This window comes from Lithobates pipiens, unplaced genomic scaffold, assembly GCF_037356315.1.
Source record: "Lithobates pipiens isolate NorthernLeopardFrog02 unplaced genomic scaffold, aLitPip1_a1.2 Scaffold_8, whole genome shotgun sequence".
Taxonomy (NCBI): Eukaryota; Metazoa; Chordata; class Amphibia; order Anura; family Ranidae; genus Lithobates; species Lithobates pipiens.
The window spans coordinates 106965021-106979968 of NW_027507903.1; positions in this window are offsets into that span (position 1 = coordinate 106965021).

Genomic DNA, 14948 nt, shown 5'->3' on the forward strand with positions numbered 1-14948 from the left:
GAAGGCAGCGGCGACAGAAGACCGGGCCACCGCCTGTAAAAGAGCTACAAGAAGGCGCGGTGGCCCGGCAGAAGAACCGAAGAGGGGGACAAGACCCCCGAAGTCGGGAGAAGAGGCCGGCGGCGGGGAGGAAGAAAGCCGGACTCCTCCGCTAGTAAAAGAGCTACACACACATAGCGGAGGAGTCCGGCGAGAAGACCTCCGAAGACGGAAGACCCCCGGAGCTGTGCAATAAAATATTTTTTCCCCTGTGTTGTGTTTTTTTTTTGTACTTTATTTCACAGGTGAATGGGTAGGGGTACATTGTACCCCATACTCATTCACATAGGGTGGGGGGCCGGTATCCGGGGGCCCCCTTCTTAAAGGGGGCTCCCGGATTCCGATAAGCCCCCCGCCCGCAGACCCCGACAACCAACGGCCAGGGTTGTCGGGAAGAGGCCCTTGTCCTCATCAACATGGGGACAAGGTGCTTTGGGGTGGGGGGGCCGCGCGGCCCCCCCTTCCCCAAGGCACCCCCCATGTTGAGGGCACGCGGCCTGGTACGGCTCAGGAGGGGGGGTGCGCTCGCTCGCCCCCCTTTCCTGGCCGGCCGGGTAGCGTGCTCGGACAAGGGTCTGGTGTGGACTTTGGGGGAACCCCCACGCCGATTTTTTTCGGCGTTGGGGTTCCCCTTTAAGCCCATTCCAGGCGGCGGAGCCCGCGACGTCTCCTTCGCGGGCCCCGCCTACCTGTACACGCGCTCGAAATGGGCGGACTTTCCGAGCGGGAACAGTCCGCTCATTTCGAAAGTACAGCGGACAGGCCCACACACGGGCGGACTGTTCACTCAAACACAGTTTCAGCGGACAGTTTTTCGGAATTTCCGAAAGACTTTGTCCGTCCAACTGTCCGCTGAAACTGTCCGCTGAAAGCCCACACACGAGCGGACTGTCCGCCCAAACACTGTTCAGCGGACAAGGTTGGGCGAACAGTCCGCCCGTGTGTACGCGGCCTAAGGGTTTTTGACTCTTTAATTTTAGATCACAAAGAAGTCGTTCCTTGTTCCTTTAGCCCCAAGGATTCCCATTATTTATTATTTACCCAAAATCCACAAACATCCCCTTCATCGTCCTGGACATCCTATTATAAGCAGGATAGATTCTATCACTTCCAGAATAGGAAAATACATTGATTTCTTTCTCCAATCTTCAGTTAGGAATACTGCATCCTACCTTAAGAACACCAAAGACGTGATTAACCGTTTATCACAATTAACTATTGAAGGTGATTTGATTATGGCCACAGCCGATGTGGCATCTTTATACACCTGCATTCCACACCAGAGAGGAATGAAGGCTGCACAAGAGTTTTTAAAAGGAAATCTGACTCTTGCCATGCCTCAGGTCGAATTTATTTTGGAGTTATTGGAGTTTGCAACCCAACACTGAAAGGTTATGTTAAGCACCCATCTTGTTTCTGTCAGTCATCTTAATATTCACATATTTCCATTTCTGATATGTACAGTTTGTACACCCCTTTAACTTCTCAAATATCTGTCTCAGCATGAGATTCTTCTAACTCAATTGTTCTCACACACTTGTCTAAACTTTCACACATTTTGTGACATTCCTTCAGAAGCAGAATACAATGAACAAAAGCTTCTTGTCTTAACCAGCTGTAACCGCATTAATATCTACTGCGCATGTCTTATTACGGATATTTTGCGTGACTTGTAATTTTCTATAAAGACGCAAGGATGCAAATCAAATACAGTCAGTTCCTAGACTATAGTAACGTGTGAGTGTCATTTGTTTTGGGACTTGACTCCGGATATATCTGAAATTGGATAATGCATCGATCCGAGGACTGAGAGGTTTAAGGGACCACCCTAGACACCGGATTAACCCTTTCAGCATTGGGGGCTCGTCCGTGGATGGATGAAGGTCCACGGATGGAAGGCTACTCTTAACGGATTTGGTAAGTTAATCTTATTCTTATTGAGTGAAATTGACTTGCCGGGGTCCAGGTGTGTGGCTTGGCTTCCATCCCACAGAGATTGCTGTTGGGTTATAGAACCTCTCATAAGTATAGATAAAAGTAGACCGGTCATATAGTGTTTTGGGGACCTTAGGAGAATTTACAGAGTACTCTAGGTTTTTTTTAAATTCTGTTTGGGGCAGAACATGTGACCGATGATCAATGTATTGTGTAAATTGTGTATGATTGTATAACTACTTTGCTTTAAAAGTATCATGCTGGATGAATTGCGCTGTGTGGACTGCTGTTTTGTTTCAAGAACCAAAAGGCATACTTGGTGAGTAGTGTGCCCGTAAGATTATAGGCACAATTTCAGTAGATTAATGTACATTGTAAAGTTGATTTCATAGAAGGTTTAAATTTGTCTGAAGCAAGACAGCAAGTCCATGACCAAGGTTGTGTATTTATTGTATGTCAAAAAAAAAAAAAAAAACCTTGAATTTTTTCCAAATTTATTCTGTTAATGGGAAAATAAGTTGTATCTCTTTTGTTCTGTTAGGAAAAATAAGTTGGGGTATTGTCTGCACCGCTAGGTGGCAGTCAAGGACTGTGAATTGTTCTGTTTTTATAGAATAATGGGAAAAACTAGAACTGACTTTGCCAAAGCACTCGCACAGAAAGACGCAACAGGTTGTTTTGATATACTAAAGCCATCACCTGTCTCCACACAACATTTCCAAGGAAATATGAAGGGAAACTTTAGAGGAAGAGGTAAAGGCAAATTTAGAGGCAAAAATGGAAGAGGGATGAGTCGCCCTAGAAACAATGGATGTTTTAACTGCAGTGCCGAGGATCACTGGGTAAGTCAGTGTCCTCACCCCACCTCTCTACAGACTCCCAACTCCAGCTCTGCCCCTAACCAGACACAACAACCACAGACATTCATCCAACAAGGTTCAACATTTCCAATCAAATGGGGAAATCAACAACAATGATGGGGCCCAGAGGGTAATGTCCCAGCTTTTCCTTTTGTCTCAAATAATTTCACTGACAATCCAATGGTTGTTATTTCAGTAAATGGGAGACTCCTTCCCTATCTCGTTGATAGCGGGGCCACTAGGAGTACTATTTGTGAAGATCATTTCAAAGGCAAATGGGAACCAGCAGAACCCCCTTTATGAGTTAATGGGAAACTGACAAAAACATATTAGGACCCCACCCCTATCAATAGAAGATGATGAATGGTACACCATATGCACACACTCTTTTAGGATAATGCCAAGGTGCCCTGTAAATTTGATGGGAAGAGACTTGTTTGGGCCACTAGGAATCACAATTAGAACCAACTCAAAGGGATGTCTAGACATTTCCTCAGATAAAATCACTATAGTAGCATGTAAACCATTTTTATTGATGCTGTCACAACAAAGTAGTGAAGAAGATTTTGAGGCTATAGACCCCAAGTCTGGTCTACAACAGATCTGGATGTAGGACTTATTTCATGCACACCATACAAGGCCACTCTGAAAGAATGTGCATTTCCTATCAATCACAAACAATATCCACTCTCTTTGGAAAAGATGGAGGGCGTAGTGCCAATGGTGAAAACGTTTCTGCAGGATGGGATCCTGTAAGAAATTATTTCTCCATACAACACACCTGTTAACCCTGTAAAGAAGCCGGGTGGCTCCTTCAGATTTGTACAGGACTTGAGGGCCGCTAATTACCTCATAGTCCCAATAGCACCCATTGTACCTGATGTTACATCATCATGTCCTCCATTCCAGCAAGAGCCAAATGCTTTACTGTGATGGATTTAAAGAATGTTTTTTTCTCTGTCCTTGTAGACAAGGCCACTCTTTGCTTTTACTGTGTGGATTGACCAATACAGTCGCCAGTTTACCTGGTGTAGAATTCCCCAGGGTTATATAGACTCACCTGTGGTCTATTCTAAAGTGCTCCAAGCCACCCTCAGGCCTTGGACTGCCCCTCATGCTTCTGTAATGTTGCAATATGTTGATGATCTTTTGATTTGTAGTTCTTCAGAGGAGGACTGCCGAGCTGATAGCCTTTCCCTATTGAAATAGTTACATACATGTGGTCGCAAAGTGTCTAAGAAAAAATCACAATGGTGTAAACAGGAGGTTGATTACCTAGGGTTTGTGCTGTCTCTGGGAGTTAGGAAAGTCAGTCACAAAAGAGCTGGCACTCTAGTGGGTCTGCCCCGCCCACTTACCAAAAAAGATCTGCTCACCTTTCTTGGACTGATTTGTTACTGCCGCCAATGAATGACTGTTCTTTCTATGATAATATACTGAGACAAGCAACCCTCTATGAAATGTCTGATATTGTAAAATGGTCTGATTAAATATTAGATGCTTTTACCATGTTGAAATGTGCAATGTTTACCAGCCCGAGCCTCGGCCTCCCTGAATTTGGCAAAATGTTTCACTTGTTTGCCAGGGAAAATTGCAGAACCATGGCAGAAGTACTGGCCCAGGAACATGGTGGGAGACTGCGCCCTGCAGCTTTTTTTTTTTTTTCAAAGGTGGTTCCAGTACAGGTGCAAGGCATGCCTGCATGTCTTAGAATGCTGGGTTCTTGTGCAATGGTTGTAGAGATGGCAACACCATTTACCTTGGGTCATAACACTACCTTACATGCTTTACACAATGTCACCACACTCCTCAAAACTTTACATACTCAGCATATGTCAGCACAACGATTGAGTGGGTATGAAGTTCAAACTCTGGCCCAGCTCCAATTTTGAATGCCTTATTAGGTCTTAAAGGAGAACAGGATGACTTACCACCACCTTCATGACTGTACACAATCAATACATCAGTACAGTTCACCTAGAGCAGATATGCTTTCCATACCAATCCCTACTGCACAAACAGTTTTTGTTGATAGCTCTTGCAGCAGACCAAGTGATAATGTCTATCACATGGGATATGCTGTAGTCCAACTGCCGGATACTGTCCTCAAGGCCAATCCAATACCCTAACAGTGTGCACAAGCTGCTGAATTGATAGCATTAACCTGTGCATGCCAGCTGTTTGCAGGAAAAGAGGTAAACATTTACACCGATTCCAGGTATGCTCATGGTGTGGTCTGGGACCATGGTGTAATATGCCTTAGCAGAAGATATGTGGCAGCAGATGGAAAGAGCATCTCACACTCTGACCTAGTTACAGCATTACTAGATGCAATTCAGTTGCATTTAAAACTAGCTATCATGCACTGTAAGGCACATACAGGCCAAATTACTGATATTGCCAAGGGTAATGCACTAGCTGACAAAATCGCCAAAGAAGCTGCATCTAAAAAAAAAGGCAGACATTCATATGCCCATGCTAACACCTCAGCCATGTTCCCTGAAAGAGACACATTGGCTCACGGAACTGCAGGCTTTTGCGACCCCTGATGATATTGCGCAATGGAATGGTGATGGAATGCAAAAGGATCCTAAAACAGGATTAATCTGCAAAGAAGGTAAACAGCGTATTCTTGTTGCTAGCGCCCCCCTGTTCATTGCACAATAAAATGGACTGGGTCATAAAGGCTGGCAGGCCACATGTGAACTCCTAGATGCATATTTTTTTCATTGCAGGATTACCTAATCTAGTTAAAACTTTTGTACGTAGATGTGAAACTTGCATTAGGAACAATCCAACAAGCCCAAAGAAATCAAAGCATGAACATCTTGAGTACCCAACAACGCCCTTTACCCATTTACAGATAGACTTTACACATATGCCCAAAGAAGGAAAGAAACAACAATACCTTTTGGTCATAGTGGACATGATGTCACGCTGGCCAGAAATCTTTGTCACCAACAATGAACGCGCACATACTGTGGTGAAGATCCCCACAGGAATGTATTCCTAGCTGGGGATGTCCATTGCAAATAAATTCAGACAATGGTCCAGCTTTCACAGCTAAAATCTGCCAAGATCTTGTAAAAGTACTAAAAATAGACTGGAAATTTCACCTCCCCTACCATCCACAGAGTTCAGGGATTGTAGAAAGAATGAATAGAACAATTAAAGACAGGATAAGGAAAGCTACGGGTGGGAATTTTGGCAAATGGAGAAGTTCTCCCAGCTGTATTAGCTGAAATCAGAATGACTCCTCACAATGTGATGGGTTATTCCCCCTTTGAGGTACTCATGGGTAGGCCATTCCCCACACCGTGGGCTAATCATCCTTTGATGGTGGAGAAAGGTGATTTGGAACAAATACAGGGGGAATGTGTAAAAAAAATGGATTGAAACTCTTGATATTGTTGAAAGAAGAGTCGCTTGCACCTCTCCTTCACAGGCACCAACCCACCCTTTCCAGGTTGGTGATCAAGTTGTGGTCCAGAGGCTTCAGAAAGGTCGAAAGCCGAAAGAGATTCCATTCGGACCATTGACCAAAGTGGTAGCTGTCACCAGGACTGTCGCCCTTACCGAAGAAATGCCTACCTGGATCCATGCCAGCAGGGTAAAAAAGTTGATCTAAGCCCAGGAATTTAAGCTAAAAAGAGACAAAGCAGGTGTTTTAAGTCCTCAAAAGACAAGCATAGGAATAAAGGACAGTGATGTCGCTCATTTCACCACAGACTTCTGGAAAGGCCTTATGCCTGTTAGTGATGTTTCTACTTCTGATCTTTTTCCCAGTGTGGATAATAACTAACTGTATGTATCATCCTGATGACTTTAGAGCCTTGAAACTCATATGTGGTAAAAGCAAAATACACACCAACCATACTGACTTTCACCTCAGAAATCACAGTAAAAGAGATGTCTCTAATGAATTGATCAAAGAAACAGGTTTGTCTGGAAAAATTTCACTGTTAAAATTTAAATATGCTTATGCTAGAAAGTCAGGATATGAAAAATCCTCGATTTGTAGTAAGTTACACCCAGAAACTGCTAAGATCCCACTTTTAGCTGTTCCTCTAAACCTCAACTCATTATTGAAAAATACTCTAGTCTTAAGTATTAAGAATGTCTCGGAACCCCTTTTCTAGTTTGGGTTTAGGTGGAATGCTTTCATGGTTAAAGGACATAGTGATTATGATTATCATAGTACTATTGTTAGGATTGATAGGCTACCTGATTTTCAAGCTTATTTTGCTTAGTATTATCAAATGCACTACACCAGACCAACCTTCTTACGCATATACACAATATCTGCAGCTTTATGTAAATGAATACAACAAACGTAGCAAGAACCGTCGATTTCAGGAGCCTGCGGATCTGTAGAAAGTCATATTCATAACTTAAGAGGGGGTTGAAAGGTTATGTTAAGCACCCATCTTGTTTCTGTCAGCCATCTTAATATTCACATATTTCCATTTCTGATATGTACAGTTTGAACACCCCTTTAACTTCTCAAATATCTGTCTCAGCATGAGAATCTTCTAACTCAATTGTTCTCACACACTCCTTATCTAAACTTTCACACATTTTCTGACATTCCTTCAGAAGTAGAAAACAATGAACAAAAGCTTTCTTGTCTTAACCAGCTGTATCCAGCTCCTTCAAGTTGGATGGTTTGCACTTGTGAACAGCAATCTTTAAGTCTGACCACAGATTTTCTATTGGATTGAGGTCTAGGCTTTGACTAGGGCATTCCAACACATATACATGTTTCCCCTTAAACCAATCAAGTGTTGCTTTAGCAGTGTGTTTGGGGTCATTGTCCTAGCCTCAAATCGCACACAGAGTGGTACAGGTTTTGCTCCAGGTAGACGGGACTAGCGAAGGAGGTCAATGTCGCCACCTCCATCAGCGAGATTAACACGTTGCTAGCCCCGTCACCTGGTATGGACTTAAATAACGGCATGGGGGTCCCCCTCAAAGTCCATATCGGACCCTTATCCAAGCACGCAGCCCGGCCGGTCAGGAAAGGGGGTGGGGACTGAGCTGTACCAGGTCGTGTGCCCTCAACATGGGGGGGTGCTCTGGGGCGGTCCCCCCCACCCCAAAGCACCTTGTCCCCATGTTGATGAGGACAAGGGCCTCTTCCCGACAACCCTGGCTGTTGGTTGTCTGCGGGCGGGCGGGGGGGGTCTCCTTTAATAAGGGGGCCCCCAGATACCACCCCCCTCCCTATGTGAATGAGTATTGGGGTACCATGCACCCCTACCCATTCACCTGGTGAAAAAAAGTGTAAAGAAAAAAAACAACACGTTTTTAAAATAATTTATTGCACAGCTCCAGTGGACTTCCGTCTTGGGGGGGTCTTCTCACCGGACTCCTCCGCTATCTTCTGCTAGCTCATTTACTAGCGGAGGAGCCTGGCTTTCTTCTTAGTCGTCATCCTCCTCGGTTCTTCTTGCCAGGCCTCCGCTATCATTTTTATAGCTCTTTTACTAACGGTGGGCCGGTTTTCTGTCGCCGCCGCCTCTTCTTCCGACTTCGGGGGTCTTGTCCCCCTCTTCGGTTTTTCCAGCTCTTTTACTAGCGGTGGCCCGGTCTTCTGTCGCCGCCGCCTTCTCTTCTTCTTCGAGATGTTGACTCAACACTGTCTCTGGCCGCAATGACAGGGGCCCGTTGTGCGGCGACTTATATAGGGACAAGGGGCGGGGTCACTGGGTGATGTCACATGGTGACCTGCCCCTTATGTCACAGTCCCGGAGGATGCTGGGACTGTGACATCATAAGGGGGTGGGGTCACCGTGTGACATCACCCAGTGACGCTGCCCCTTGTCCCTATATAAGTCGCAGCACACGTTTCCCTGTCATTGTGGCCAGAGAGCGTTGAGTCAACATCTCAAGGAAGAAGAGAAGAAAAAGAGAAGGCGGCGGCGACAGAAGACCACCGCTAGTAAAAGAGCTGGAAGAAGAAAGCGGAGGCCCGGCAAGAAGAACCGAAGAGGGGGACAAGACCCCCGAAGTCGGAAGAAGAGGCGGCAGCGACAGAAGACCGGGCCACCGCTAGTAAAAGAGCTATAAGAAAATAGCGGAGGCCCGGGAAGAAGAACCGAAGAGGGGGACAAGACCCCCGGACGGCGGCGATGACGATGACGAAGAAGACTGGCTCCTTCACTAGTAAAAGAGCTAGCAGAAGATAGCGGAGTCCGGCGAGAAGAACCCCTCCAAGACGGAAGACCACCAGAGCTGTGCAATAAATGATTTTAAAAACATGTGCTGTGTTTTTTTCTTTACACTTTTTTTTTACCAGGTGAATGGGTAGGGGTACATGGTACCCAAATACTCATTCACATAGGGTGGGGGGCCAGTATCTGGGGGCCCCCTTATTAAAGGGGGCTCCCAGATTCCAATAGACCCCCTGCCCGCAGACCCCAACAACCAACGGCCAGGGTTGTCGGAAAGAGGCCATCAACATGGGGACAAGGTGCTTTGGAGTGGGGGGACTGCAGGGCCCCCCTTCCCCAAAGAATCCCCCCATGTTGAGGGCACGTGGCCTGGTATGGCTCAGGAGGGGGGGGGGGGCGCTCGCTCATCCCCACCCCCTTTCCAGACCGCTGGGCTGCGTGCTCAGATAAGGGTCTGATATGGACTTGGGGGGGACCCCCACGCCATTTTTCGGCGTGGGGGGTCCCCTTTAAGTCCATACCAGATGACGGGGCCAGTGAAGTGTCAATCTCGTCGATGGAGGCGGCGACATTGACCTCCTGAGCTAGTCCCGTCTACCTGGAGTCATGTTCAAAATGAACGCCGGCCGGCAAAATCCGGTCGCGTTATGGCAGGTCCGCTCCTACGGAAAGTCCATTGGACCTCAGCTGCAAAGTCCAGCGGTTTGTCTACCGGATAGTCTGATCGTGTGTACGCAGCATAAGATTTCACATAAGTGGACATCATTTCACTAATTATGTGACTTCTGAAGGTAATTGGTCGCACCAGAGCTTTTTATGGGCTTCATAACAAGGGGTGAATATATACGCACATGCCAATTATCAGTTTTTAATTTCTGAAAAATAGTTTTATATATATTTTTCTAATTCTACTTTACCAACTTAGACTGTGTTTGAACTGACATTGAACTAAAGGCTGTAATGTAACAAAATAAGTAAAAACCCAAGGGGGGTGAATACGTTTGCAAGGCACTATAAGGCAACATTCCATATAAAATAAAGAGACATATTCTAAAAACGTATACCTGAGTCTGTTCTTGTACACGGAGCCCTACCACACTACTCTCTCCGGGCACACACCATCCCGTTGGGCTAATAACTTTTACATTTAGGCAGATGATGTGGTCCTGCCCAGAATTTTATTTTGAACCAGACATAAAGGGGCCAAACCAGGAACATCTATCCAAGCATCCCAGATATTTTTAAACTTCCTTGGGATACCTAAGTGTTTATATGTCAGAGTCATTTATGGCAGTAACCTATTCCATGTGTAGGAGGCGATACCGAGAGCCATTTTCTGGCAAGAAGTTTTCTAGCTATAAATAGAACCCTAAGCCCTTGTACACATGGTCGACACTGAGTACATCATCATGTATGGTGGCCCATTCCTCATCTGAAAGGTGCCCTATATTATCCTCCCAGCCAGTGCTACAGTTTAGTGACATAGCTTTAGATACTTGACATAGGAGAGAACCATATAGGGTGGATATCTGTCCTTTTCGGGATGATGTGACAAGCTGTGTAAGCACTGGTGGCCTAGTGAGTTCCCAGGTAGATAGTGTAGATTGTGCCGATATAGCATGCCTAAGTAGGAAGTATTGGAAAAATAAGGTAGCTTGTATTCTATTTGCAGTGGTTGAAAGTCCCACAGGTGTCCTCCATGGTATAACTGGAATATACACAATACAACTTCTAAACCAAGTGGAGAAACCCTGTAATTGACCTAGTTCTGGGTAGTTCCTATTGTTCCAAATTTGGGACCAGTTAGTGTATCACATATATTACATATTTACATAGGAGGGGAGGTTGAAAAAAGACACAAGTCCAACCTATGTGTGATTATATGTCATTATTACATTGTATAACCCTGTATGTTGCAGTTGTTCAGGTGCTTATCTAAGTTTTTTGAAACTATCGATGCTCACCGCTGAGACCACCACCTGTGGAGGGGAATTCCACATCCTTGCGGTTCTCACAGTAAAGAACACTCTACGTAGTTTAGGGGTAAACCTCTTTTCTTCTAATTTTAATGAGTGGCCATGTGTCTTGTTAAACTTCCTTCCACAAAAAAGTTTTATCCCTATTGTGGAATCACCAGTATGTTATCTGTAATCTGAAATCATATTCCCTATCAAGCATCTCTTCTCCAGAGAAAATAAGTTCAGTGCTTGCAACCTTTCTTCATAACTAATGTCTGCTAGACCCTTTATTAGCTTTGTTGCCCTTCTTTGTACTCACTCCATTTCCAGTACATCCTTCCTGAGGACTGATGCCCAGAACTGGACAGCATACTCCAGGTACGGCCAGAACAGAGTCTTGTAGAGCAGAATTATTGCTTTATCCCTGGAGTTAAACTTTTTTTTTAATGCATGCCACTATGCTGTTTGCTTTGTTAGCAGCAGCTTGGCATTGCATGCCATTGCTGAGCCTATAATCTACTAGGACCCCCAGGTCCTTTTCCATCCTAGATCCCCCTGCGTATAGAGTGCATTCATATTTTTGCCATCCAAATGCATTATTTTACATTTTTCTACATTAAAGTGGATGTAAACCCACCATTCATGATTCTCAACTATTGCCATCCTACTAAAGTATACATGCCCCCTGCATGTATCCCTACCAATTAAAAGTCACCCCCTTCTTCACACGGAGCCCCACAAATCTCCAGATTTGATGGGTGGGTCTATGCTTCGACACTGTGTGGGCAGAGTCGTGACATCACTAGACTCCCGCCCACCTCTACACTCCCCTTAGCCAGCCAGTGTTGCAAGGACGAACCTCACGCTTGTTATGATGAGAAATGCGTGCACAGGGGACACAGAGCGAGTTCTGGGCAGAAGCTGATTGTGCTCACGACCCCCTGTGAGCCCTGTGCATGTAGAAGGACTTCCCTTACCTCTGTAAATGGCTATTTATATTAGGAGCTGCTCGTTATAAAGGCAAAAAATCCTGGGAGAGGAGGGGGATGTGAATTGTGAACTTTTTACACAGGATGGGCCTGTGTCAGGCTAGTACATGAGATATGTAAATAACCTGTCACTCACAGCAAGGGGGAGGTTTGGACAAAGTTTTCAGGACTTTGTCAAGATTTCTCTCACTGAATAAAAGACAATTGCTCAGAGATGGAGTAACTGTGTGGCAAGACTGGGCTCAAATGATAGGAAATCTTATTCTCTACATTATGACATCAAAAAATCAATCCACTTTAAACTTCATTTGGCATGTAGTTCCCCATCCCATTTGTTTGTTCAGATCTTCTTGCAAGGTTTCCACATCCTGCAGAGACGTTATTGATCTGTTTACCCCATCCTCCAGGTCATTCATGAACAAATTGAATTGGATTGGTCCCAGCACAGAACCCTGTGGGATCCCACTACCCACCCCTGACCATTCAGATTATTCCCCATTTATCACCACCCTCTGAACTTGCCCTTGTAGCCAGTTTTCAACCCATGTACTCACCCTATAGTCCATGGCAACAGACCTTATTTTGTACAGTAATAGTTTATGGGGAACTGTGTCAAATGCTTTTGCAAATCCAGATACACCACATCTACAGGCCTTCCTTTATCTAGATGGCAACTCACCTCCTCATAAAAGGTTAATAGATTGGTTTGGCAAGAACGATTCTTCATGAATTCATGAGGATTACTGCTAAGGATACCAGTTTCATTACTAAAATCTTGTATATAGTCCCTTATCATCCCCTCTAAGAGCTTGTAAACTATTGAGGTTAGGCTAACTGGTCTGCAATTCCCAGGGATGTATTTTGGGTCCTTTTTAAATATTGGTTCTACATCGGCTTTTCTCCAGGCTGCTGGTATCATTCCAGTCAGTAGACTGGAAGTAAAAATTAGGAACAATGATCTGGCAATTACTTTTTCTTTTTGAATTTATGTTTATCAACAGTTTTTCAACACATACAGAACACAACATAAGCCCCAAAACCCCCAGGTAGGACCTTCATTTTGAGCAGGTTAACCCTACCAATTAGGGACAGCGGCAGATGCTTCCATGCTTCCAATTGTACCTTAACCCTGGCTAACAATGGAAGGAGATTTAGAGACATATAATCGCCCACTCTTGGTGATACTCTCACTCCCAGATACTTAAATTCCTGCACCCATGCAATGGGAACCCTAGTAGTCGCCAGAGCGCGAGCCTCCTCATCAATAGCCATCACATTAGACTTCCTCCCAATTGACTCGGAGCTCGGAGAACTCGGCAAATCTGTCGAGCACCCCGAACACCGCTTCCAAGGATGGCCCTGCATCCCTCAAGAAGAGAAGCATTTCATCCACGTATAATGCTATGCATTCCCTGATACTAGAGGTCGACCGATATGGGTTTTCTCTGGCCGATGCCGATATTTAGAAATCATGCCGGCTGATGGCTGATATATGATGCCGATTTTTTTGGGCCAATATGTTAGGCCGATTTTTTATTTATTTATTTATTTATTTTATCCCCCTTCATCTCATAAAACCTAACAGACACCTTTACCACTGGGGCTTTTTTTTAGGCGCTTTTGGGCTAAAAATAGCGCCTGTAAAGTGCCTGCAAAACGGCTCCCCTGCAGTCTGTGTAAAAGAGAGGCGATGCACTGGCAGGATGTTAAAAAAATAAAGTCCTGCAAGCAGCACGCTTGGAGTGGTGTATACCGCTCCTCCACCACTCCTGGCCATTGATATTAATGGGCACCACTGGCGATTTGGCAGCAGTGCTTCACAGGCGCATTTAACCTCTTCTTCGGCCGCTAGCTGGGTTATATGCACGCCACAAGCAGCCGAATAGCACCGCTAAAATGATGGTAAAGCGCTGCTAAAACTAGCAGCATTTTACCATCAACGCCTGCCCGCTCCAATGTGAAAGCAGCCTATAAAATAAAAACAGGTAGTCAAAACTTTTGGACGGAAAAAAAAATGGGCTAACTTTACTGTTTTAGGTTTTTTTTTTTTTAATCATTTCGTGTATTTTTTTTCCCCCCAAAAAAATGCATTTGAAAGACCTCTGTGCAAATGCCGTGTGACATAAAATGTTGCAACAACCGCTATTTTATTCTCTAGGATCTCTGCTAAAAAAATATATATAATTTTTTGGGGGTCTAAGTGATTTTCTGGCAGAAAATACAGGACTTTTACTTGTAAGCAACAAGTGTCAGAAAAGATTTAGTCTTTAAATGGTTAAACTGAGAACTCTACACACAGAGTTGAGTTTATTCATTCAAGTGTAAACATTGTATCTTTTTGCTCTTTTCTTGGCAGACTGCCCAGAGAGGAGACAAGTGGCTTCTATTACAGAAGTCATTTCCAAGTCCCGCTGTTCTAAATCGGCCTTTTTATCAGCTCAATCGGTCGATGCCGATTAATTAAAAAACGGCAAATATCGGCCGACCTCTACCTGATACCCCCCATCTCCAATGCTCCAACCTCGGGCGATCGCCGCAGAGCTATAGCCAGGGGTTCTATTGCTAGCGCAAACAAGGAAGGGGACAGTGGGCACCCCTGACGCTTGCCCCTGCCCACTTTAAATTGAGGAGAGATTGAAGTGCCTATTTTTATAACCGCCTGTGGGGAACTATAAAGCAGGGATATCCAAGTTACAAAAACCTCCCAAAAGCCCATACGTCGCAGAACTGCCAACATGTATTGCCAGTCCACTGAATTGAAAGCCTTGGCCATGTCAAGGGAGACCACCACTCTAGACCCCCTCCCGGCATGCTCGATCTGTAGATGGGCAAACAGTCTGCGCAAATTAGTGTCAGTAGATTTCTGATCTATGTCCACCAAGGTAGTGATAAGCTGAGAAAGTCTGGCAGCTAACACCTTCCTTAGAATTTTTAGATCTTGATTCAGCAATGCAATTGGTCTATACGAAGAACATGACAAGGGGTCCTTGCCTG